This window comes from Arachis ipaensis, chromosome B01 (genome assembly GCF_000816755.2).
Source record: "Arachis ipaensis cultivar K30076 chromosome B01, Araip1.1, whole genome shotgun sequence".
NCBI lineage: Eukaryota > Viridiplantae > Streptophyta > Magnoliopsida > Fabales > Fabaceae > Arachis > Arachis ipaensis.
Genome location: NC_029785.2, coordinates 74,264,932 through 74,292,038, shown reverse-complemented (window position 1 = coordinate 74,292,038; position 27,107 = coordinate 74,264,932). Strand labels below are relative to the sequence as shown.

General features: G+C 41.5%; 2 long non-coding RNA genes across 2 annotated transcripts in view; one reads left to right on the top strand and one right to left on the bottom strand.

Moving 5' to 3' along the window:
- LOC107618514 lies at window positions 23,363-24,208 on the bottom strand. The gene is made up of 2 exons (XR_001615269.2): window positions 23,828-24,208; window positions 23,363-23,728 (listed from the first exon to the last, which is right to left on the bottom strand). It is a non-coding gene; the product is annotated as an uncharacterized LOC107618514 (long non-coding RNA).
- The window catches only part of LOC110270846, a 17,859-nt gene continuing 15,797 nt past the window's right edge, over window positions 25,046-27,107 (top strand). Inside the window, exon 1 of the long non-coding RNA XR_002360510.1 lies at window positions 25,046-25,140. This is a non-coding gene — a long non-coding RNA (uncharacterized LOC110270846). The remainder of the gene's footprint in view (window positions 25,141-27,107) is intronic.

The following is a 27,107-nucleotide window of genomic DNA, read 5'->3' as shown; positions in this document are numbered from 1 at the left end:
ACAGAACCCATCAATCTCGGAAGAGGGAAAAGTCCTGGCCATAATAAATCAGGACCAAGGATGGATGACCCCCATAATCAACTACCTCAAAACAGGAACACTCCCTACAGAAGAAAAGGAGGCAAAGAGGTTAAAAAGGGAGGCACAGTACTACACCATCATAAACAACATCCTCTACAAAAAAGGGATCTCAATACCATTACTAAAATGCGTGCCGACCTCCAACGCAAGGGAAGTACTAGAAGAAGTACACGACGGCATTTGTGGCAATCATCTTAGAGCACGGGCTCTCACCAAAAAAGTACTCCGGGCGGGGTTCTATTGGCCAACTCTACAGAAAGAAGCTACAAAATTTGTAAAGACATGTCCACCATGTCAGAAACATGCCAACTTTCACATCGCCCCGCTAGCAGAGCTCATCAGCGTGACTTCACCTTGGCCGTTTGCAAAATGGGGACTTGATCTTCTCGGACCCTTTCCCCAGGGATCAGGACAAGTAAAATTCCTCATATTCGGAGTAGACTATTTTACAAAATGGATTGAGGCAGAGCCCCTAGCCAGTACCACCGCTCAAAGAAGTCCAAAATTCCTATACAGGAATATTGTCATGAAGTTCGGGGTTCCATACTCCATAACCACAGACAATGGCACTCAATTCACAGACGCAGGCTTCAGGAGACTAGTAGCCGACTTGAATATAAAGCACCAGTACACCTCCGTTGAACATCCACAAGCCAATGGACAGGCCAAAGCTGCTAACAAAGTTATATTGGCCGGGTTAAAATGGAGATTACAAGATGCAAAGGGAGCATGGGCAGAAGAACTTCCACAGGTCCTATGGGCATATCGAACGACGCCACATTCCACCACAAAGGAATCCCCCTTCCGATTAGCATATGGAATAGAGGTAATAATTCTGATAGAGATTGAGGAAGGATCGCCCAGAGTAGTTCATTACATTGAGGGAGCAAACTCCCAACTCCAAAAGGAAGAGCTCGACCTGCTACCCGAAATCCAAGAAAGAGCTCGGATCAGGGAAGAAGCGCTAAAACGTCGAATGGCTTCCAGATATAATCAAAGGGTAGTGCCGAGAAGTTTCGCAGAAAATGACCTCATCCTAATCCGAAATGATATCGGCACAACTCGACCAGGAGAAGGAAAATTGACAGCAAACTGGAAAGGACCCTACCGAGTTGTAGAAGTACTTGGGAAGGGCTACTACAGACTGTCTGAACTCGATGGACGAGAGCTTCCCAGATCATGGCACGCCTGCAACCTAAGAAGGTACTACAGTTAGAAAAGATAAAGATCTCATTGTTGGATGCACTCTTTTTCCCGAAAAGGTTTTTTAATGAGGCACCAAGTTGAGACTCAGACACTATCCGCCTTAAAAGGATGATCCCATATGTATATATTTGCACTTTTCCTTTGAATAAAATATATCTTAGATAATCTACAAGTGTTCAAGACGCATTAATCTGAAGCATTCATCGTCCGATTATAAAGCAACCGATCGGCAGAAAGTGAAAAACAAATTCACTGCACAATCACGATAAAGACAACCGTCCGATAAAGGTGAAAACGCGATTCACCCAAAAGACGATCTAGAGATGACAACCACTTTCTACAAATCGGCAAAGATGAACACAGAATAATGTAAGAAGTTATCAAAAGTGATCTAAAAAAGAACCTGACGAGGTCTTACGGATTGCTAAAATAATAACTTAAAGACTGGCCGACGTTAAGAAGTCGGACCAAATCAACCCAAGTTATAAGTAAACCCTGGAAAGAGGTCTGGCCAACCCTATTAAAGAGGATTACTTTAACTTAGAAGGGCCCGACATAACAAAGTCAGCCCAAAACCAAAAAAGTTATACAGGTAGTCCCTGAAAGAGACTTGACAAAGGTCCAAAAAAGAGTACTACAAAAGTAACTTAAAGGAGACCGATATAACGAAGTCGGACTCCTACTACTAAAAAGTTATTTGCAAAAGTAACTTAAAGGAGACCGATATAACGAAGTCGGACTCCTACTACTAAAAAGTTATTTGCAAAAGTAACTTAAAGGAGACCGGTATAACGAAGTCGGACTCCCAAGTTATTTACAAAAATAACTTAAAGGAGACCAACATAACGAAGTCGGACTCCTACTACTAAACAAGTTATAAAAGTAGTCCCTAAAAGAGATCTAACAAAGATCCAAGAAAGAGGATTACAAAAACAACTTAGAGGACCAACTTGAAGAAATCGGTCATAGATCTTCTGAAACACAAGCAAGAACAAGAAAACCGAAGAACAAGTTAAGACCCACAACCACAAAAGGATTCAAGTACAAAACAATCCAAAAAGCGTGAAAGCATGATATAATCCACAAAGTTATAAAGATTCAGAGGCCACCAAAATCTACCTCAAAAGCTAGAAAGTTACTTTTGTTTGTCAAAATAAAAAGTTTCTAGGCAAGCAAAGAGAAAGTATCAACAGTTAACAAAAAAGAGTTTAAAAAGCCCACAAGCCGGGCCAACTACGAAAATATCCAGAACAAATGGGCTAAGGGTCAGAAGACTATTTAGCAAGCATCAGTTCGAGGAGACGGAAGGCGAGTCTGGAGAGGAATAGCATCCACAGTACCATCATCCCGGTTTAAGATCTGACAGTCAGGATCAGAAGCGAGAGGGCTGACCTCGGCGGGAACGGCAGGAGTTGACACCTTGGCAGAGGATACGGGGGGAGGTTCGACATCATCCTCATCCTCGTCATCAGGGACAACTTTGCCATCTCTGACAACGTTATCTAAGCTAAAGAGGGTCAGGTCGGCCTCGAGAGCAATAACCCGAACTTGTTCCTTAAGGTTCTCATAGGCAGCAGTTACGCTGCCAACAAGATGACCTTGGAGTTCGGAATAATTAGCTCGGGCATTCTCCAACTCCTCTCTCAGACGCAACACCTCCCGATAAGATGTCACATAACTATCCTTATGTCTCATAGCCGTGTCCTCGGCCAGTCTCACAGAAGCCGCCAGAGAAGTGGAACTCGCCTTCTCATTCTCCAAATATTTTTCCAACTTGGCCACCCTCACTTCAAGCTCCTCCTTCAAACCTTTCATCCGATCAAACTCCTATTTGGCCTCCTCCATGAAAGCTTTAGTGGCATGGAGAGGAAGACTTTGAGCAGTTCGATATAAGGCTGCTCCCATGTGTGCCAACTTAATACCACTCCGAGTTATATAATCAAAATGATGAAGAAGCAACACGTCGTCCATAGAAAGAACACTATAAGGGCCGATTTATTGATCTACAAACTCAACCGCATCAAAGTTTGGGGCATCAAGGTCGAAAGGCTCAGTGGTTTTTTGTTTCTTACTAGGAGGGGCACCAGAAGCTGCAGCAGAAGATTGTGGAGGATCGACCAGACGAACCCGAGGAGTAGTAATTGCTTTCCTCGGCCCGGGAGAACTTGGTATAGGAGGTTTAACTGGAACCTGAGAAGATCCCTCTCCGGCCGCCTTGGCCTAGATGTTTAAAGCAGCAGTCGCCTTCTTTGCCTTCTTGTAGGCCTTCATAGAATCATTATTCTTCGACATTTCTGAAAAAAAACAAAATCAAAAAGACAAGTTACAACATAGGAGAAGAAAAGCTCGGAAGTAGTATAAAAATAAATCAGACAGTACCCAAAGCAGCCCGAACCAAAGAGGGATCACTCAAAAATCTCTTCGTGTCCAGATGGGGAGGCTTCCCCCACAAATCTTCAAGAACAACTACAAAGGCCCGCTCAACCTCACTAAGCATCTCCCATGTGTAACGTGGCACTCTTACATTCTTTTGCCACTCTAGAGGAAAAGCGGGCTCATCATTTTCATCAAGAAAAAAGGGGTGGACCCCCTCAATAGCACGGATTCGGAAGAAATAGTTCTTAAAATCTTTAAACGACTCATCATACATGGCAAAAACTTTATGCCCCTGGGCCGATCTGAAAGAAACCTAGGAAGCTTTCTTTTTTGAAGAACCTCCGGGCTTGGCCGAGACAAAAAGATAAAGGAAAAGGGTTTCAGAAGGAGTTACGCCCAACTCCTGGCAAAGAAGTTGAAATATTTTGATAAAACCCCAGGAGTTAGGATGACGCTGGGACGGAGCAATGTTACAGGACCATAACAAGTCAGTTTCAAAAGCAGTAAAAGGGAAAGTAACGTTTAATTGGCTGAAGAAGTATTCATAAGCATAGAAGAAGGGACGCTCCCCCTCGACGGAAGTCAGAAAACAAACTCTCTCATCAGAATCAGGGGCAACAAGCACGTAATTCCCTTCACAGGTACTGTTACCACAAATCCTATGACGCTTCCTCAGCTCTGTGCAAAATTCAGCATCCACAACAGAAACACACAACAAAACAAGGGAGTCCAGTCAATCGGACATCCCCTCGGGAACTCTGGAAGACATCTCTACAATGTTATTGCGAGAAGACATGAGGCCAACTAATCCTACAAATAAGAAATGAAGAGGGGGCTACTAAAAACATCTCGGACAAGGGAGAAAACAACTCGGTTAATACGATACAGGCGAAGAAACAGAAAAGGAAAATTCCAAAACCCAAACCAAAGTCCTGGGGCATCCTTTGGAGGTAGTAACAAAGCAAGGTTTCCAGGAAAAATCTACAGCTCGCACCCCAGCATCTCTCAGAAAGAATTCAAACAGCAAACATTCTTCATCAAAGTAAAACACAGAAAGTCATTTCGGTCTACCAAGCAAAAAGCATTCCCAAAAATCAAAGCACGCCAAGTAGAAACCATCAAAGGTGCAAACTTTTTTAGAATCAGACAAAAAAAAATCTCCAAACAAAGCAAAGAACAGATGCAGATTTTCTATCGGTATTAGATAGGAAACAACCAGACGCAACAATAAAACCCTAGAAAGCCTCGATGGAAATTCCAGGAGAATGCATAAAGGAAAGTCAAGAAAAACACATTACAGTGACAAGCAAATACAAGACCACAAAAAAGATTCAAACTTTCAAACATAACAAAATCAAAGCTTCACTAAAAAACTGAAGACGAAGCTATGAAGGAAGCAAGAAAGTGAATACCAACCTGGAAAAAGCAGCAAGCTTCAAAGAAATTGAGGATGGAAGACGAAAACTGGAGTCGACCTCTCACGAGCAAAAAAGCACGAACAAAAGCAATGTCGCAGGGAAAAATGCGGAACAACAAGCAAAAACAGAAGCTTCAGAAAAATCACCAAGCGACGCCGTAACGCAAGAAAAGCTGAAATGTGGGTGAAAGGCAGAGAATGAAGGGATAAGTGCGAAGAAGTTACGAAAAGGGCGAAGAAGAGAAACTGTTTCTGGGTTTTCAAAATCAAAATAAAGAGCCAAAAAGGAAACGGGGCAATTAATGTTAAAATTAATGAAAGCATTAAACCCTCGCACGTTCCCAAAGCGCCGACATAAAAGCGCGCGCTTGTAGAGGAAAAAACGTTCTACATTCAAAAAGGCTTCTACAAAGGAATCGACAAAGTGCTTGAGTTCGGCTCTACTAGAGAAGGACCGAAGTTGAGAACTCGGCCTCAAAAAAGAAAACCGAGCTCAAGCAGGGGCACTGTTCATACCCTGGGTCGAGCTGTCCGAACCGGGATGTTCAGTAGCAAAGCGACCGACCTGTTCAGGTCAAGCGAACCGACTTCTTTGCGAAGAACTCGGTCAAATCGACAGGAAAGCCCAGTAAAGGGCCCAAATGAAGGGACACAGCCCAATCCAAAGGCAGCCCAAGCCTACAGAGAGAAGGGCGGTTCCGTTGAAGATAAGCTGACCTCACCATAAGATAAAATAAGATAAGATAACTAACTTATCTTATCTAAAAAGGTCACTCTACACCACTATAAATACACTGGAGCACCCAGGTATAACTCATACTCTGATTCTACTAAAAACCTGCTTAATACCCATGCTAACTTAAGCATCGGAGTCTCTTGCAGGTACCCCCCACCCTCCAGTGACAAAGGATCAGCAGTGCAGCTAGATCAACAAGTCGGACACGACAGCTCCGGCCGCCACTCACCAGCCGGACACATCAGCACCGACCAGTACAGAATATCTCATCCGAAATCAACCTCTAGTTTCAGGTAACCCTTGGAACAATAAGGTAACTAACTTATCTTATCCGAAAGGTCAGACCACACTACTATAAATACACTGGAGCACCCAGGTATAACTCATACTCTGATTCTACAAAAAACCTGCTTAATACCCGTGCTAACTTAAGCATCGGAGTCTCTTGCAGGTACCCCCCACCCTCCGGTGACCAAGGATCAGCAGTGCAGCCAGCCAACAAGTCGGACACAACAGCTCCGGCCGCCACTCACCAGCCGGACACATCGACACTGACCAGTACAGAAGATCTCATCCAATATCGACCTCCAGTTTCAGGTAACCCTCGGAACAGTTAGTATTCGAAAATTAAAAAGAGAAATAAAATAAAATTTGAAAACTAAATAAATTAATTTAAGAAGAGTTTTGAAAAAGTGGTTAGTGATTTTCGAAAATTGGAGAGAGAAAAGTAGTTAGGTGGTTTTGAAAAAGATACGATTGAAATAGAAAACTTTTAAAATTTAAAACAATAATCAAGTGGTTAATTGAAAAAGATTTGAAAATCAATTCTGAAAAGATAAGAAGTTAGAAAAGATTTTGAAATTAAATTTTGAAAAAGATATGATTGAAATTTATTTTGAAAAAGAATTGAAAAGGAAATTAAAAAGATTTGATTTTTGAAATTAAAGCTGATTACTTGACTAACAAGAAACTAAAAGATATGATTCTAGAATTTAAAGATTGATCCTTTCTTAATAGGCAAGTAACAACTTGAAATTTTTTGAATCAAAATATTAATTATTAGCATTAAATTCAAAAATATGAAATAAAAATAAGAAAAAGATTTTGAAAATCAAACTTTAAAATTTTCGAAAATATTAAGAAAAAATGAAAAAGATTTGATTTTTGAAAAGGATTTGAAAAAGATAGAATTTTTAAATTGAAATTTCGACTTTACTAAAAAGAAACAACTAAATTTTAAAACTTTTGACTAAATCAATTCAAAATTTCGAAATTTATGAGTAGAATAAAGGAAAGATATATTTTTTATTTTTAAATTTAATGAAGAAGGTGAAAAACAACAAAATGATGCAAAACACAAGAAATTAAGATCAAAACAAAAATGCATGCAAGAACACTTTGAATGTCAAGATGAACACCAAGAACACCTTGAAGATCATGATGAACACCAAGAACATATTTTTAAAAATTTTTAAGAAAAGAAAAAACATGCAGGACACCAAACTTAAAAATTTTTAACTTTCAGACACTAATAATTCAAGAATGCATATGAAAAATAAGAAAATACACAAAATAAGAAAATGCAAAGATCAAATAAAGGAAATTATTAAGAACAACTTGAAGATTATGAAGAACAAAACTCAATGCATGTGTTCTTCGAAAATTTAAAAAAAAAATCAAAATATGCAATTGACACCAAACTTAAAATTTGACACAAGACTCAAACAAGAAACACAAAATATTTTTGGTTTTTATGATTTTATTAATTTTTTTTGTAATTTTTCGAAAATTAATTTGGAAAAAGAAGATAAAGAAATTCAAAATTTTTAATAAGAATTCCAAAAATCATGCAATGTTAGTCTAAAGCTTTGGTCCAAAAATTTAGACATGGCTTAATAGCCAGTCATGCTTTTTGTGAAAGCTTCGGTCCAAAAGATTAGACATGGCCAAATGGCCAGCCAAGCTTCAGCATACAAATCAGACATAGAACAGCCAAATAGATGGTAATCCAAAGGCTCTTGCCATGATAAGTGGAACTATGGAAGCCTCGGTCCAAAAAAATTAGATATGGCTTGACAACCAGCCAGGCTTCAACAAATCATGATGAAACTCTAGATTTCATTCTTAAAAATTCTAAAGAACAAAATATTTAAATTTTTTTTTGAATTTTTTGAAAACTGAAAATTTTTTTTTGAATTATTTTTCGAAAATTAAAAATAAAATACTTAAACATAAAATAAAATTACCTAATCTGAGCAACAAGATGAACCGTTAGTTGTGTAAACTCGAACAATCCCCAGCAACGGCGCCAAAAACTTGGTGCACGAAATTGTGATCTCAATTGTGCCAACAACTTGGTACGCACGATCGTAATCTCAACTCTTTTTCACAACTCTGCACAACTAACCAGCAAGTGCACTGGGTCATCCAAGTAATAAACCTTACGTGAGTAAGGGTCAATCCCACAGAGATTGTCGACTTGAAGCAAGCTATGGTCATCCTTGTAAATCTCAGTCAGGAAGATTCAAATAGTTATGGGGTTTTGATAATTAAAATATAAATAAAATATAAAATAAGATAAAGTTACTTATGTAATTCAATGGTGGGAATTTCAGATAAGCGTATGAAGATGCTTTGTTGCTTCTGAACTTCTGCTTTCCTATTGCCTCCTTCCAACCATGCGTTACCTACTTCCATGGCAAGCTGTATGATCCTCTCGGATGAAAACAAATCCATATGTGTTGTCACCGCACGGCTAATCATCTGTCGGTTCCCGCTAGTGTCGGAATAAGACCATTGTCCTTTTGCACACTGTCACTTGTGCCCCACATTCGCAGGTTTAAAGCTCTTTATAGTCATCCCTTCCCAGATCCTACTCGGAATACCACAGACAAGGTTTAGACTTTCTGGATCCCAGGAATGCTGCCAATGGTTCTAGCCTATACCACGAAGGTTAATCTCAGATTCAGCTGCTCTGTTGTTAGGAGAGAAGACGTGAATCTTAGATTAGAAACCCAAGAGAATATACTCCAGCTGCCATCCAATGACTACGTTGAACATCATGTAGACCACTTTGTGGTTGTCAGGCACGCGATCTTGGCTAAGCGAGTAACGAAGATTGGGTGATTGTCACGGGTTACCCCTTCATTCTGACTTAACTGAAATAAGAATGAGAGTATATCTTGAAGAAGAAGTAGGCATGAATTGAATAGAAAAACAGTAGTAATTGCATTAATTCATGAAGAACAGCAGAGCTCCACACCTTAATCTATAGGGTGTAGAAACTCCACCGTAGAAAATACATAAGTGAAAAGAGGTCTAGGCATGGCCGTGAGGCCAGCCTCCAAACGTGTACAATGGTCTCTAAGATCAAATTGATCAAAGGATATTCCAAAGATATAAAATAAATCCCTAAAAGTAGTTTTTATACTAAACTAGTAACTAGGGTTTACAGAAAATGAGTAACTAAGTGCAGATAGTGCAGAAATCCACTTCCGGGGCCCACTTGGTGTGTGCATGGGCTGAGCATTGAAGCTTTTTCATGCTTAGGCTGTTCCTAGAGTTAAACACCAGCTTTGGTGCCAGTTTGGGCATTTAACTCCAATTCTGGTGCCAGTTTGGGCGTTTTACGCCAAGATGTTTTAGGGTGACTTTGAACGCCAGTTTGGGCCATCAAATCTCGAGTAAAGTATGGACTATTATATATTTCTGAAAAGCCCAGGATGTCTAATTTCCAACACAATTGAGATCGCTCTAATTGAGCTTCTGTAGCTCCAGAAAATCCACTTCGAACAAAGGGAGGTCAGAATCCAACAGCATCTACAGTCCTTTTTCAGCCTCTGAATCAGATTTTTGCTCAGGTCCCTCAATTTCAACCAGAAAATACTTGAAATCACAGAAAAACACAAAAACTCATAGTAAAGTCTAGAAATATGATTTTTAATCAAAAATTAATAAAAATATAATAAAAATTAATTAAATCATACTAAAAACTATGTAAAAACAATGCCAAAGAGGGTATAAATTATCCGTTCATCTCAAATCCTCTCGTCAGAGTCCGGCGCTACCAGCTCATAGTTCTTCTCCTGATCCCTACTACTACAAATCTGGTGATGTTTCCTAAGCTCCACACAGTATTCAAAATTGACCATCGAGACACACATCAAGACGAGGGAGTCCAGCCAGTCAGACATGCCCTCAGGAACCTTGGAGGAGGTCTCAACAATATTTTTGCGAGAAGACATGAGTCAACTAGTTCTATAGTAAGAAAAAGGAAATAGTTACTAATCAATCAGCTCGGGCAAATCAACAAAACAGCTCGGGCAAACGCGGATATAACTCGATCTAAGGCATATAGAACAGAAAAAGTAGCAAAAGAAAACCCCAAGACTCAAACCAAAGTCCAGGGGCATCCTTTGGAGGCAGTAACAGAGCAAAGTTTCTGGAAAAATCTACAGCTTACGTCCCAACATCTCTCAAATAAGAAAAAGAAGATTCCAAATAGCGACACTTCGAAAAAAGAAAGTTAATTACAAAATGTCATCAAAGCTACTATCTTTTTACAGTCTATCAGCAAAGGGAACTACCAACATCAAAACATGCCAAGTGGAAATCATCAAAGATGCAACATTTTTTCAAGAATCAATCATGTCATTATTCCAAAAAATTCAAAATCAAAGAATACAGAAACAACATGCAAAGCCCTAAAAGCATCAACCATCAGAAAAGGCAAAAAAAGTTCATATAAAAGACGAAGAAACTCCCAGAACACACTTTACAACAGCATTCAGGCACAGTAAAAGAAGAAAGATCCAAACTTTCTCCGAGAAAAATCAAAACCTCCTCAAAATCAGATATGAAAAGAACGACATGGAAAAGAAAAGAGAAAGGAAGAAAGACCAACTGGTAGCAGGAAGGAGTCAATAAAACGCTGAGAGAGTAAAGCAACGACGAAGCCGCGGCGGATGATCACCTTTCGAACGAAAAACGAAGCACCAGTAGTCAGAGAAGAGAAATGAAAGGAGAAGAAGAAAACTGAAGCAAGGTCTTTCAGAAGTTCAAAATACGAAAGAGGGAAACAGCAAAAAAGAGGAGTTAATGGGCATTAAGAACCCTTGCACGTTCCCAAGAAGAATATAAACACAAAATGCGCACGTTGCAACCAAAAGGAGTAAAAGAAAAAAAATGCTTCACATTCAAGAAGCTTCAGCAAAAATAAGTGCTCGAGCTCGACTTTCCCAAAAAGGGGTCGAAATTTAGCAACAACACGACCTCAGAAAAAGATCAAGCTCGGACAGGGGCACTGTTCATGTCCTGGGTCGAGGTGTACGACCCGGGCTAACTTAAGGCAAGTCGACTCAACTCTTCCGACCAGGATGACTCGACCTCTTTATAAAAGAGGTCGACCAAACCGCTACAGAGGCCCGAGAAGGCCCAGACAAAGGAACACAGCCCAAATCTAAAGGCAGCCAAAGCCTAGAAAGATAAGGCAGTTCCCCCTAAAGATAAGATGACTTCACTCAAAGATAAGATAAGATAAGATAACTATCTTATCTCCCGAAAGGTCACTCCACACAATTATAAATACACTGGAGCACCCAGGTATAACTCATACTCTGATTCTACTCAAAACCTGCTTAATACCCTTGCTAACTTAAGCATCAGAGTCCCTTGCATGTACCACCACCCTCCGGTGACGAAGGATCAGCATCACTAACAAGTCCAACAAGTCGGACATGGCGGCTCCGGCCGCCACCCACAAGTCGGACACATCAGCGCCGGCTAGCACCGAAGATCTCGTCTGAGATCGACCTAAAGTTTCAGGTAACCCTCGGAACAAAAACTTTTTTAGGGAATCTGAAAAACTTTATTCAAGTAGGAAATATGAAATAGACAAGAATATATACATATAGGTGCTTACCCTTCTAAGTCGGGCAATATTGTAGATCTTGGCCTGGCGCCTTATTAAAAAACCTTTTCAGGAAAAAAAGTGCACATTGACCTAAGATCTTTATCACTTTCTAACTATAGTACCTTCTTAGGTTACAGGCACGCCATGACCTTGGTAGCTCTCGCCCCTCGAGGTTGGACACCTTGTAGTAGCCTTTTCCCAGTACCTCTATAACTCGGTAAGGCCCTTTCTAGTTAGTTGCTAGCTTCCCTTCTCCTGATCATCCTGCTCCAATGTCATTTCGGATTAGGATGAGATCGTTGATGACGAAACTTCGCTGGATTACCTTTGGGTTGTATCTTGAAGCCATTCAACGCTTTAATGCTTCCTCGGATAGTAAGTCGAGTTCTTCCCTTTGATTTTGGGAGTTGATCTCTTCATTGTAGAGGATCATTCTGGGGGATCCTTCCTCTGTCTCCACTGGGATCATTGCCTCCATTCCGTAAGCAAGTCGAAAGGGTGATTCTCTTGTGGTAGAGTACGGAGTTGTCCGATATTCCCGTAGGACTTGTGGGAGGTCTTCGGCCCAAGCTCCCTTTGCACCCTATAGTCTCCATTTTAACTCGGCTAGTATGACTTTGTTGGCAGCTTCTGCCTGTCCGTTAGCTTGTGGGTGTTCTATGGATGTGAATTGGTGCTTTATTTTCAAGTCAACTACCAAGTTCCTGAAACCTGTATCAGTAAATTGAGTGCCATTATCTGTGGTGATGGAGTAAGGGACCCCAAACCTTGTAATAATGTTCTTGTATAGAAATTTTTGACTTCTTTGAGCGGTGGCATTGGCTAGGGGCTCTGCCTCAATCTATTTTGTGAAATAGTCTACCCCTACAATAAGGAACTTAACTTGTCCCGATCCTTGGGGAAAAGGTCCTAGGAGGTCTAGCCCCCATTTTGCGAATGCCCAGGGTGACGTTACACTGATAAGCTCTTCTGGTGGAGCGATGTGGAAGTTAGCATGCTTCTGACAAGGTGGGCATGTCTTGACGAACTCTGTCGCTTCTTTGTGTAAGGTTGGCCAGAAAAATCCATCTCGGAGTACCTTTTTGGAAAGAGCTCGTGCCCCCAAATGGTTGCCACACATTAAGTCACTGTGTACTTCTTCCAGGACTTCCCTTATATTGGAAGTCAGTATACATTTTAGGAGGGATGCTGAGATCCCTCTCCTATATAAGATGTCGCCCATCATAGTGTAGTACTGTGCTTCTCGTATCAACCTCTTTGCCTCCTTCTTATCTGTGGGGAGTGTCTCTGTCTTGAGGTAGTTGATAATGGGGGTCATCCACCCTTGATCTTGACAAGATATGGTTAGGACCTTTTCTTCCTCTGTGATTGATGGGCATTTCAATGGTTCTTGGATGAGGCTTCTGTTATTGCCCCCTGGTTTGGTGCTTGCTAGTTTTGAGAGTGCATCTGCCTGAGCATTCTGTTCTCGAGGTATATGTTGGACCTCATATCTCCGATCTGTCCGAGCTGTTCTCTAGTTTTGTCGAGATATTTCTTCATGGTAGGATCCTTAGCTTGGTAGCTCCCTTCTATTTGTGAAATAACCACTTGTGAATCACTGAAGATGGTGAGCTTTTGAACTCCTATCTCTTTAGCCAGCCTCAAACCAGCCAGTAATGCCTCATATTCAGCTTGATTATTTGAAGCAGGGAATTCGAACTTGTGGGCTTACTTCCTTGAGGTTGGGTGGTCCTTGAAAGAGAAGTGAATCAAATTGAGGTCCAGGGTGACTTGGCTTTATTGCTTCCGTTATCCATACTAACGCTACAAGTGTGGCATTAGTGCTGAAGTTAGTGTGGCTAACGTCACACTTGCTACCCAGTTGGTATTTTTGGGGCTTAAAAGATGCCTCTAGTTTATGCTCCAATTTCATGCCTACTATAGAGTATTATATATCGCTGGAAAGCCCTGAATGTCAGCTTTCTAACGCAACTGGAATCACCTCAATTGGACCTCTGTAACTCAAGTTATGCTCCTTTGAAGGTGACATGGTTGTTGGCATAGTCGCTAGCGTTACTGGAAAAAGTGAGTCATAATAACGTTAGCAATCAAGGGATGAATATTGCCAGGTTCTGAAGTTCAAACTTAATGTCCACCCCATAATATTATATATTGTTGGAAAGCCCTGGATGTCTACTTTCCAAAGCCTTTAGAAGCGCATCATTTGGAGCTCTACAGCTCGAGTTACATTTCTTGGAAGGTAAAGAGGTCAGCTGGCCTTACTACAGGTTGATACCATGTTCATCTTTGCACTTTTGGGGCAGGTTTTCTCCCTCAAATTTAGTGTCCACTATGTAGTTCCATATATGCTTGGAAAGCTCTGGAATCTTACTTTCCAATGCCACTGAAATCACCTCATTTGGAACTTTGTGGCTCAAGTTATTCTTGTTTGAAGAAGTCATGGTCAGGCTGCCAAGTGAGATCTTTGCCCACGTTAATGTCCACGTTAGTGTGACTAACGTGGCCATTGACGTGGGTCTTCCTTTGCTTCGCAAACGTTAGTGGCACTCACTTTTTCCACTAACATTGGCACTTCTCTTTTCTTCCACGTTAGTGCCCACATTAGTGGAGCTAACGGGGTTGCTAATGTGGGTCTTCTTCCCTTTTGCTAACGTTAGTGGCGTTAACGTTCTCACTAAATTTCCAAGCTTTCCTTCCTTCCACTTTAAAGGCCACGTTAGTGGCGCTAACGTAGCCATTAACGTGGCTCTTCTCTGCTTCTTTTGGTCTGAAATCAAGCAAACAAAGTGTATCAAAGTAACATACAAGACAAATTTCATTATACTAAGTGTGCTAATAATACCCAAAATCAAAACTTCACTTAGTGTGATCTATTTCATCATATTTACCCTGTATATTAGCTAAAATTCACCTATGCTTGAGATTTTGTTTCATGCAGAGATTTTTCATGCTTTTGCTCCTTTATAAATAGAAATTATATGAAAACTGAATTAAAATCTACTGAAAAAGCATAGAAAAATAGGCCATCATGCCCTGGCATCAGACTAGGAGACACCACAATCCAACCGCTTGGATATATCTCACTATACACAACCTTTGGAAAAGGAACCTGATCAAGGACACTCAACATAGACTACATTGTAGTCGATGTAAGCTCATCCTACAACGCCCTGATAGGTCGGGCAACATTGAACCATCTCGCAGCAGTAGTTTCAACTCCACATCTATGTATGAAATTCCCAACTCCAGAAGGGATTGCTACGATAAAAGGAGATCAGAAAATAGCGCAACGTTGTTACAATGAAAGTCTGAACCTTAGAGGCAAAGGGAAAGAAATTCACACCATCGAACTCGGTGGAGTTCGAGGTCGGGAAGAACTTTGTCCACAACCCAAGGGCAAAATCGAAGAAGTCCAGATCGAAGATACCCCAGATAAAATAACAAATATCGGGGCAATCTTAAATGAGGACGTGAAGAATACCTTGATACAACTCCTAAGGGATAATGTCGACCTATTCGCATGGAGGACTGCAGACATGCTGGGCATAGACCCCAAGCTAATGTGCCATAAACTGGCAGTATACCCAGGATCTCGGCCAGTACAGCAGAAGTGTAGGAAGCTCGGACCAGAAAGATCCCAAGCTGTGGAAGAACAGGTGCAAGCTCTACTAGAGGCGGGATTCATAAGAGAAGTCAAATACCCACTATGGCTAGCTAATGTCGTCTTGGTAAAGAAATCAAATGGGAAGTGGCGGATGTGTACCGACTACACTGATCTCAACAAAGCCTGCCCAAAAGATCCCTACCCACTCCCAAATATCGACACTCTAGTGAATGCCTCCCCCGGATACAAGTACCTCTCGTTCATGGATGCTTATTCAGGATACAATCAAATCCCAATGTATCCCCCTGATCAGGAAAAAACCTCATTCCTAACTCCAAAAGCAATCTATTATTACGTCGTCATGCCATTTAGACTCAAAAATACAGGAGCTACTTACCAAAGATTAATGAACAAAGTTTTCGCGAGCCATGTCGGGAAACTCATGGAGGTATATGTGGACGACATGTTGGTGAAAACATAAAGTGAGAAATCATTACTGCCCGACCTCAGCAAAGTGTTAGACACCATAAGAAAGCATGGCATGCGACTTAATCCCACAAAATACACCTTCGCAGTAGAAACAGGCAAATTTCTGGGTTTCATGTTAACACAACAAAGAATTGAGGCAAATCTGGACAAATGTCGGGCCATACTTGACATGAAGAGTCCGACCTGTGTTAAAGAGATACAACAACTCAACAGGAGACTGGCAACCTTGTCCAGATTTCTATCCGGATCAGCCATAAGATCTCTCCCCTTTTACGCCACCTTAAGGAAAGGAAGGAGGTTCGAATGGACAATGGAGTGCGAACAGGCTTTCCAGGATTTCAAAAAGTTCTTGGGACAACCACCTATTCTAACCCGACCACGAGAAGGAGAACCACTTGTATTGTATCTCGCAGTAGAAAGTCAGGCGATAGCCTCAGCACTAGTCCTAGAAGATGGGAATGGGCAACAACCCATCTACTTCATCAGTAAAGCTCTCCAAGGAGCAGAACTGAACTATCAAAAGATAGAGAAGTTCGCCTACGCCCTCATACTAACTTCTCGACGACTTCGTCCTTACTTTCAATCTCACACCATCAAGGTTCGGACTAACCATCCCAAAAAAGGTATTCTACAGAAAACGGATCTAGCTGAAAGAATTTTACAATGGGCAGTCGAGATATCAGAGTTCGATCTTCAATACGAAACTCGAACGGCCATCAAGTCCCAATATTTGGCCGACTTTATTGCTGAGTACACGGACACTCCGGGAACTCCTACAGAATGGAATCTCTATGTAGACAGCTCCTCGAACAAAACCGGAAGTGCCACAGGCGTGATATTAGAAAGCGACCAAGGAACCCAAATCGAACTTTCCCTCAAATTTGGGTTCCCTGCTTCAAACAACCAAGCCGAATATGAGGCATTACTAGCTGGTTTAAAGCTGGCTAAGGAAGTTGGAGCTCAGAAGCTTGTCATCTTCAGCGATTCACAAGTAGTCACCTCACAAATAGCAGGGAGCTACCAAGCCAATGATCCCACCATGAAAAGGTACTTGGACAAAACCAGGGAGCAGCGCGGACATCTCAGGGAATATGAGGTCCGCCACATACCTCAGGAACAGAATGCTCGAGCTGATGTACTCTCAAAACTAGCCAGCACCAAACCAGGGGGCAACAATAGAAGCCTCATCCAGAAAATACTACAGAACCCGTCAATATCGGAAGAAGAAAAGGTCCTGGCCATAACAGGTCAGGATCAAGGATGGATGACTCCTATAATTAACTACCTCAAAATAGAAACACTCCCCACAGATAAGAAGGAGGCAAAGAGGTTAAAACGGGAGGCACAATACTACACCATCATAAACAATACGCTATACAAGAGAGGGATTTCAACACCACTGTTAAAATGTGTGCCGACTTCCAACACAAAGGAAGTTTTAGAAGAAGTACACAGTGGCATCTGTGGCAAGCATCTCAGTGCACAAGCTCTCGCCAAAAAAGTACTCCGAGCCAGATTCTATTGGCCGACTTTACAAAAAGAAGCAATAGAGTTCGTAAAGACATGTCCACCATGTCAGAAACATGCTAATTTTTACATCGCCCCACCATAAAAACTCATCAGCGTAACCTCACCCTGGCCATTTGCAAAGTGGGGACTCTACCTCCTTGGGCCCTTCCTTCAAGGATCAGGACAGGTCAAGTTCCTCATCGTAGGGGTAGACTATTTTATAAAGTAGATTGAGGCAGAACCCTTAGCTAACGCCACTGCTCAAAGAAGTCAAAAATTCCTATACAGAAACATCGTCACAAGGTTTGGGGTTCCTTACTCCATTACCACAGACAATGGTACTCAATTCACAGATGCAGGCTTTAGAAGATTGGTGGCCGACTTGAAAATAAAGCACCAATTCACTACCGTAGAACACCCCCAGGCTAATGGATAGGTAGAGGCCGCCAATAAAGTCATATTAGCTGGATTAAAATGGAGACTACAGGACGCAAAGGGAGCCTGAGCTGAAGAACTCCCACAAGTCCTATGGGCATATCGGACCACTCCACACTCAACGACGAGGGAATCACCCTTCCGAATAGCTTATGGAATGGAGGCAATGATCCCAGTGGAAGTCGAAGAAGAGTCCCCCAGAACAATTTTCTACAATGAAGAGGCCAACCCCTAACTTCAAAAGGAAGATCTCGACTTACTTCCAGAAATACGGGAAAGAGCTCGGATCAGGGAGGAGGCGTTAAAACGTCGAATGGCCTCAATGTACAATCAAAAGGTAGTACAGCGAAGTTTTGCCAATAACGACCTCTTCCTAATTCAAAATGACATCGGAACAAGTTGACCTGGAGAGGGAAAACTGGCGGCTAACTAGAAAGAACCTTACCAAGTCACAGAGGTATTGGGAAAAGGCTACTACAGGGTGTCCGAACTCGAGGGGCGAGAGCTACCAAGGTCATGGCACGCCTGCAACCTAAGAAGGTATTATAGTTAGGAGGTAATAAAGATCTTAGGTCAAGGTGCACTCTTTTTCCTGAAAAGGTTTTTTAACGAGGCACCAAGCCAAGATCTATAAACTGCCTGACTTAAAAGGGTAAACACCCACATGTATATAGTTTTCCTATTTGTCTACTTTCTATTTGGAATAAAACTTTTCAGATTCTTTCTACAAAGCCCCTCTATAGGTCGGCAAGGTGAAAAATAAATTCATCGCCCGACCACGATGAAAGCCGAATTCATCGTCTGATACCGACAAAAGGTCGACAAAGTGAAAACCAAATTCACTGCTAGATCAAAGATAAAGCTACAGATCGGCAAGGTGACGACCAAACTCATCATCCGATCATGATAAAATCGACAAAGTTATAAAAAAGTAATCCATAAGCTGAGGCCTGGCCAGCCCTGGCCAAAAAATGGATTACTAATAACTTAAGAATGGACCGACATGAAGAAGTCGAACCAATCGACCAAAGTAACAAAAAAGTTAAAAAAAGCAATCCATAGAAAGAGGCCTGACGAGGTCTGAGAAAAAATGGATGGCTATAACTTGGGATGGACCGACATAAAGAAGTCCGACCAGACTGATTAAAACGACAAAAAGTGATAAAAAGTAATCCATAGAGAGAGGCCTGATCAGCCCTTATTAAAAGTGGATTACTAAAAATAACTTAGAAGAGACCGACATGAAGAAGTCGGCCCAGGTCGATCAAAAGTGACAGAGTTATAAAAAGTAAATCCATAAAAAAGGAGATCCGGTGAGATCCAAATTAAAAATGGATTACTAAAAAATAACTCGCAAGACTCAATGAAAGAAGTCAACAGGCAGAAGGCGTGCGCTAGAAGGGACACAGCTCGACCCAAAGAAAGCCACGACCTCTCCCAAAATCAAATCAGAAATGTTCTATGAGAATTCTAAAAAGAACAGTCAAAACAAGGCTAGCCTCAAAAAGTCACTTTGATCAAGATAGGAAAGAAACCAACACTATGGAAATAAATAAAGAGCTCGAACAGCGAGAAGCTCCAACACTCTTAAAGATTCCTGGAAATGCCGAAAGATTGCAAACAAAATACATCAAGAAGAAAAGCAAAGCTACTATAATCAACACTCAGAAGGCCATCCGAAGGTCGACCTCAAGAGTTCAAAAGGCATTATTTTTCCAAATAAAGTTGCTAGGGAAAAAGCAACTACAAAGTCACGGTCAAACAAAATTTATCAAAATAAAAGTTCAAAAGCCCAGAGGCCAGGCTATACAAAACACATTAAAAATACATAAGCAAGAACTACAAATGATTCAAGGATTCTCCAGTTGCGGCATCTCGAGGCAAAGAAGGACGAGCCTGGAGGGGGACAGTGTTGACGGTCCCATCCGACTGGTTCAGGATCTGAACATCAGGATCCGAACCAGGGTGGTCGACCTCAGCTGCAGGAGTTGAAGACGTCGGGGCAACAGAAGCGTTAGTGGATGGCACAGGAGGTGGATCTACATCGTCATCATCTTCATCCGGGGCAGGGACAATCTTTTCATTTTCTACAATATTGTCCAAACTGAAGAGAGATAGGTTGAGCTCGGGAGCAAAAACTCGGACCTGATCGTTCAAATTCTCATAAGCAAAAGTCACACTGCCCACGAGATGACCCTGGAGCTCGGCATAATCAGCCCGAGCAGATTCTAACCTCTCCCTAAGCTCTATCATCTCACCATAAGTCAGGACATAGCACTCCTTATACTTCTGTGCCATCTCCTCAGCCAGATTTACAGAAGCCACCACAGCAGTAGCTCGAGTCTTCTCACCTTCCAACTCTTTTTCCAGCTTCGCCACCTTCACCTCGAGCTCCTCCTTCAACCCTTAGATTCTGTCAAATTCCGATTTGGCCTCCTCCATAAAAGCCTTTGTTGCATGAATGGAAAGGTCCTGAGCAGTTCAGAATAAGGCTGCTCCCATGTGTGCCATATTAATACTGCTTCGGGTAATGAAGTCCAAATGACGAAGAATGGATACATCGTCAGTAGGACCAACACCATAAGGAGCAATTTGTTGATCAACAAACCCAACAGCATCAAAGTCAGGGGCATCCAAATTAAAAGGCTCAACAGTCTTCTGTCTTTTTGGAAGAGGGATGGCAGGGGGAGAAGAGGTAGCATCAGAAGTTTGGAGAGGATCAACCAAATGGACTTGAGGAGTAGGAATCATCCTCCTCGGCCCAGAAGTGCTCAAGATTGGCTTCTTAGGAGGAACCTGAGAAGATCCTTCCCCAGCGGCCTTAGCCGAGATGTTCTGGGAAGCTGTAGCTTTCCTTGCCTTTTTAAAGGCCTTCATGGAATCATTATTCTTAGACATCTCTGAAAAAACACATAAAAAACAAGTTACAAAACTGGAAGAAAAAGAAACAAAAAGCAAGTAAACAAAGCAAAAGGAAGTCGACCACTACCCAGCTTAGCTCGGACAAGGGAAAGGTCCCCTAAAGCTTTCTTTGTGTCAAGATGGGGAGGTTGCCCCCAAATCTTCTCTAAAACATTAACAAAAGCTTGCTCGACTTCATCAAGCATCTCCCACGAATATCTAGACACCACCACATTCTTTTGCCAACATAAAGGGAATGAAGGTTCATTGTTCGGCTCAAAGAGAAATGGTCGAGCTCCCTCAACAGCTCGGACCTTAAAAAAGTAGTTCTTAACATCTCTAAAGGACTCGACATACATAGCAAACACTTTATGATCTTGAGCATATCAGAAAGAAATCCAAGAAGCTTTCTTTTTGGTCATCCCAGGTTTGGTCAAGACAAAGAGGTAAAGAAAGAGAGTTTCAGAAGGCTTGACATCTAGTTCTTGGCAAAGTAGCTGAAAGATCTTAATAAAGCCCCAGGAGTTCGGATGAAGCTGGGACGGGGCTACATTACGTGACCACAGCAAATCGGTCTCAAAAGAGGTAAAAGGAAGGGTAATGTTCATTGATTAAAAAAGTAATCGTAAGCATAAAAGAAAGGGCATTCCCCTTGGGTCAGAGAAGGGAAGCAAACCCTCTCGTTAGAGTCTAGGGCTACCAGTTCATAGTTCTTCTCCTGATCTCTACAACTACAAATCTGGTGATGTTTCCTAAGCTCCACACAGTATTTAGAATTCACCACCGAGACACACATCAAGACGAGGGAGTCCATCCAGTCAGACATGCCCTCAGGAACTTTGGAGGAGGTCTCAACAATATTTTAGCGAGAAGACATGGGTCAACTAGTCCTACAGTAAAAAAAAGGAAATGGTTACTGTTCCAGGGGTTACCTGAAACTGGAGGTCGATCTCGGATGAGATCTTCTGTACTGGTCGGAGATGGCGTGTCCGGCTGGCTGGTGGCGGCCGGAGCTGTTGTGTCCAACTTCTTGGACTTGCTGCACTGCTGATCCTTGGCCACCGGAGGGTGGGGGGCACCTGCAAGAGACTCCGATGCTTAAGTTAGCATGGGTATTAAGCAGGTTTTTAGTAGAATCAGAGTATGAGTTATACCTGGGTGCTCCAGTGTATTTATAGTGGTTGTAGAGTGACCTTTCTAGATAAGATAAGTTAGTTAGCTTATCTTATCTTTATCTTTGAGGTCAACTTATCTTTAAGGGAACCGCCCGTATCTCTATAGGCTTGGACGGCCTTTGGATTTGGGTCGTGTTCCTCTATTTGGGCCCTTTATTGGGCTTTCCTGTCGATTTGGCGACCTCTTTGAGAAGAGGTCGGATAGCTTGACCTGAAGAGGTCGGTCGCTTTGTCGCCGATCATCCTGGGTCGGATAGCTCGACCCAGGGTATGAACAGTGCCCTTGCCCGAGCTCGGTCTTTCTTTTGGAGGTCGAGTCTTGGTTTTAGGACTTCGATCCTTCTCGGGTGAAGCCGAACTCGAGCATTTTGTCGACTTCCTCTTTTGTAGAACCTTCACTACAAGAAAACACATCTTTTGCCTCGCTTTTAAACCATGGCGAAAAGCTGAAAAAAGCATGGCGATAGCTTTTCGCCACGCTTTTTGAGCTACCGCCACGCTTTTGAAGGGGTGACCTATCAAAGGGTGGCGGTTGCTCTATCGCCACGCTTTTTGCAGCCTATTGCCATGCTTTTTGTTTGCCATGCTTTTTTACAAACGGCCACTTGGAAAAGCGTGGCTGTAGGTGGAGATACGGCCACGCTTTTAAAGCGTGGCGACAGGTGGAGATACGGCCACGCTTTTAAAGCGTGGCAATAGGTGGAGATACGACCACGCTCCATATCAAAATATACAGCCATGCTTTAAAAGCGTGGCGAAAGCCTTGTTAAATTAAAAAAAAAATTTCTTTTCGTTACTTGATCTTCATTGCTACACAATATAAATTTTCAATCCTTTTTTATTACCAAACCTACAAATATAGTATGCAATTTTTATTACAAGACAAATCAAACAATAATTAGAGAGATATATAATTTACTATAATTGTTTTATACATTAAAAAACTATTACTCAAATACAAAATAAATCTCGAGTTCAGATTGCAAAACTAAAAACTGAAGAAAAATAGAGAAACAATACAAGTTAGAACTGCTCATAATATATCAAATTACACTAATAGAGATGATCATCAACCTAAATACTTAGTAAAAGATCAAAATCAACCTAAAACTGCTCCACTTTGTGCATTAAGCGTGCCAAGTTACATTGCGGTCAATTACACACTTAACTCGATACAATCAATACAAAGAATAAGAACTTAATTTGTAGTCTTAAACATTGCAGTCAATTACACACTTAAAGCTTAAACTTTTTGAAACAGAATTCAAAGAATAAGAACTTAATTTGTAGTCTCTTTGCATAACCTTCAAATAAAACAAAGCCAAAAAAACTTACTCAGCAATAAAGTTGGATTATCCAAACAGAGGGTAGTTAATGAAAAGCAAAATCAACATTACTTGGAGCAGATCAAACTGAACTCTCCCTTCTACAGCAACTTTACTTTCAGGAGTCCTGAATAAGTGGGTTATCTCTACTTTGGGCCCATATCTCGTGTATGGATTTTTACGCTCACATCACAAATTTACAATGGCTGTATGCCAGTATCTTTATTGAAGTGAAAATTGGTTGAAGCAGGATCTCAGAATTTTTATGTTTACATGCAACAGAGCTTAGTACATTGGTAAAGCAGGGGGCAACACCTTAGCAATCTAAGCATCCCCCAAGGCTGAAATATAACACAAGAAAATGTACAAATTAGAATGGAGCAAGTAATCTACTGAGGATTTGGGGGGCAGCTGTTAGCAGCAGCAACACGGGATCCCCATTCTAACAACTCTTTGCTGGTGTCATCCTTGTGCGCAAATACTTCTATAAAACATAGTGAATCTTTCTGTGCTCCTGTTGCTATTGCAATCGCTTCTGTTAGATCTTCCTCTGTCCGTACCTACACTCCAAGCATTTTAAATAGTAACTCCAGTTAATGATAATGCTCGTAATGACTGTAAGATCACAGTAACACAGGATTGTTTGAGTTTAAGCTAACCTTGGCAGTCCAGCATTTGCCTTCTCCGTTATGGATGGCTTCCACAAAGCGAGTGTAATCCTAGTTCTTGATCACGTTGTACGGGCCATCATGAATCTCAACTTCAATTGTATAACCTCCGTTGTTAATGAGGAAGATAATGCTCCTTTGTCCACTGCGGATCATTGTTGAAATATCCTGTGCTGTAACCTGATAAATAAGGAATACCTTAAGTCCCTGTGTGCTTCAAGCATCAAATTGATGTTCTGGTTTACTTATACTGTGTTCAAAATGCAAATCTTGAACTAGACGTAATTATTACAACCACAGTAGTCAATTCAAAGTAAGCCAATTTCAATAATAGTAGTATAGTAACAGAGTAACTCGATGCAAGGTCTGACATATATAAGAATACGTCTAGGAAAAAACAAAACATAAAGAAGACAAAAATCCCTTCTACAGCCAACGAAAATTACATCATTCCTACATCTAGTTCAGGTTTCAGTCACATACTTCCCTGGCCTACTAGCAAAATTCCAAATTTCCAATCGAAAAAACATCAAACAAGGGCAGAGGAATACAACAGAGTAGTACCAAAAGGAAGCTGATTTAGTGAAGAAAACAAATAGAAAAGAAAAGAGGAATACAGAACTTAAAAAAAGAATCACGGGTACAAACATGTAACTATAGGTGCAAACACACAAAACAACAACAAAATATTCTATAAACAAGGTTATCATATTAAAGAACCCCCAAAAAATTGGCTCATGAATGCATTTATAAGCAGATGGAATTCAAAATTTCCAGAGGCTTGAACTCATAAACAAACCGTCCTTTATTTCATGGTTATTTTTCGATTCCCGTTCCCCACCAAAACCTCTCCCAAATTGTGCACAACACTAAAAAAACCCCTAAAATTTGCAAATGCACTGCCGGCGCGAATCGAAACATGAAAGAAAGAGGAGAAGAACCTGAAACAACGCAACGAAGCAACTATTCCTTCAACAAGGGCAAGACCGACATCGACACCGAGCAAGAGACGCAGAAAACAGTTGTCGCCTCCGAGCTCCGACACCGAGCAAGAGACGCAAAACATGAAATTAATTCTAAGTAATCAAACAATGACGCATTTAGTTCAAGTAATTGGAATTTAGAAGCATGGAGAAGTGGGTGCTTACTGGGATATGGTAAAGAACAAAAAAAGAAAGGATGTGAAGATAGGAGCAACCACTTACCATACCACTTGGCAAGTTCATCATTGGCAGGAGTGACAGTAGCAGCAGCTTTCTTTGAAGGAGGAGGTGGTGCTGCCTTCTTCTTACCAAAGAGAGCCAGTGGAGAGTATAAGTACTCAAAACTCGAAAGAATTCCTATCTTACCACTGAGAAAGATAAGAGAGGGAAAAACAAACCTTGCCTTTCAGTATCACGACATTGAAATTGCTGCCTGTCCTCCTCAAAGGAAGCGGTAAAGCTGATCATGTTACACCAAATCAAAACCGTCCAAATCCATAATTTGATAAAGAACAAATAAATATCTAAAACAGATCAAAATTTGCACAATTAAAATCAGAACCAAATAAGGATAACAAATCAGCAATAATCAGAACATGTTTCAATTAAAATTAGAATAAATAAAAAACAAACAAGGAGAACAAAGCAACAATAATCAGAACATGTTTTAATTAAATTCAGAACAAATCAGACCCAAACTTGGAGAACAAATTCAGAAAAAATCACACCACAAAATCTTCTCAACAATATGAAGAAAAATTCTGGTATTGATCAGCTTCCAGATGGTGTTTGTGTTAGGGAAAAATCTGAAAAGGAAAAGACAATGAAATATTGAAACTTTTGGGAAATCTATCTATCTCATTACAGCATATTTTTCAACTTAGTTCACAACATTTATATTGTTAGCTTCTAAAATAGTTTCATTTGCTTCAAATATTATAGCATAGTATGCACTCTATGTCAAAGTAAAATTTCAATAGCTGCACGCTGGATAAAAGTAAGTTCAATCAGCACACTGTAGCGATATCCCATTCCATCATTACTACACATGTTAAATCACGATTTTGGGATTTCAATGAAAGAAATATGCAAAGAAAGCAACAAACGTTTGCGGAGAAGAAACGGTACCTGATGAAGAGGAGGCGGTGGAGATGGTGGAGGTGGGGCCCGCACCAGCGAATGAGGTCATTGAATGAGAGGTGATTGGGAATGGTGAGAATGAAGACAAGAGAAGAGCGAGAGCTAGGGCTTGGGATCGAGGAATGAGAGGAGCTCCGGAACAAGTGGAGAACCCCTCTTCGCTCCCTGAATTTAGGGCTCGAATCTTCATCGTTCTCGGAGAATATGGATTTAGGGTCCAGAGGCTGCTCCGAGTCGACCGAGTGAACTCAGAAGAAGACACCACCAGAGAGACTTGCGACGGAGGGCTTGCGATGGACGGTGTGCGACGAGGGAGTCACCACCAGAGAGAATCACCGCCAAAGTAGCAGCAATGGTGGGAGTGCCGGAAGAGAGAGTGATGACGGAGGCATCGCGAGCCCGGCGATGTTCTTCGGAGGGCTGGGGTTCTTCGCGGAGTGCTAGGGTGAGGACTAGGGTTCTTCGAAGCTTTTAGGGTTCTGGCCTTCTGGGTTCTTTGAAGAGAAAGGGGGTTTTGAATGATGAAGGAGATAAGCAGCGTTTTGAATGAGGAAGTAAAACGGAGCGTTTTATTTTGTACGAGGACCTTTTGGCCACGCTTCAAAAGCGTGGCCAAAAGAGTGGTAAGAAACGGCCACGCTTTTAAAACGTCACTATAGCAAAACTCTGTCGCCACGCTTTTAAAATGTCCCTGTTTCTATCTATGGCCACGTTTTTGAAGCGTGGCAGAAAAAAAAACGTGGCCATATCTCATCTCAATTGCCACCCATACAAAAGCGTGGCCATAGAACCCTTTCACCACGCTTTTGAAGCGTGGCAAAAAAAAGTGGCCAAATCTCTAATCAATCGCCACCCTCGTAAAAGCGTGGCCATTGACCACTTTTGGCCACGCTTTTGAAGCGTGGCAAGAAAAAAGCGTGGCCATAGACCTTTTTTCTTGTAGTACTTTTTGAATGTAGAACGTTTTCCTCTAAAAGCGCGCGCTTTTATATTAGCGCCTTGTTATGGGGAACGTGCGAGGGTTTAATGCCCCATTTAATTTGGCATTAATTGCCCCGTTTCCCTTAACTTCTTTATTTTTGAACTTTACACTCAGGAAACGGTTTCTCTTCTTCACTCTTTCTTCGTAACTTCTCCCTTTACTCTCT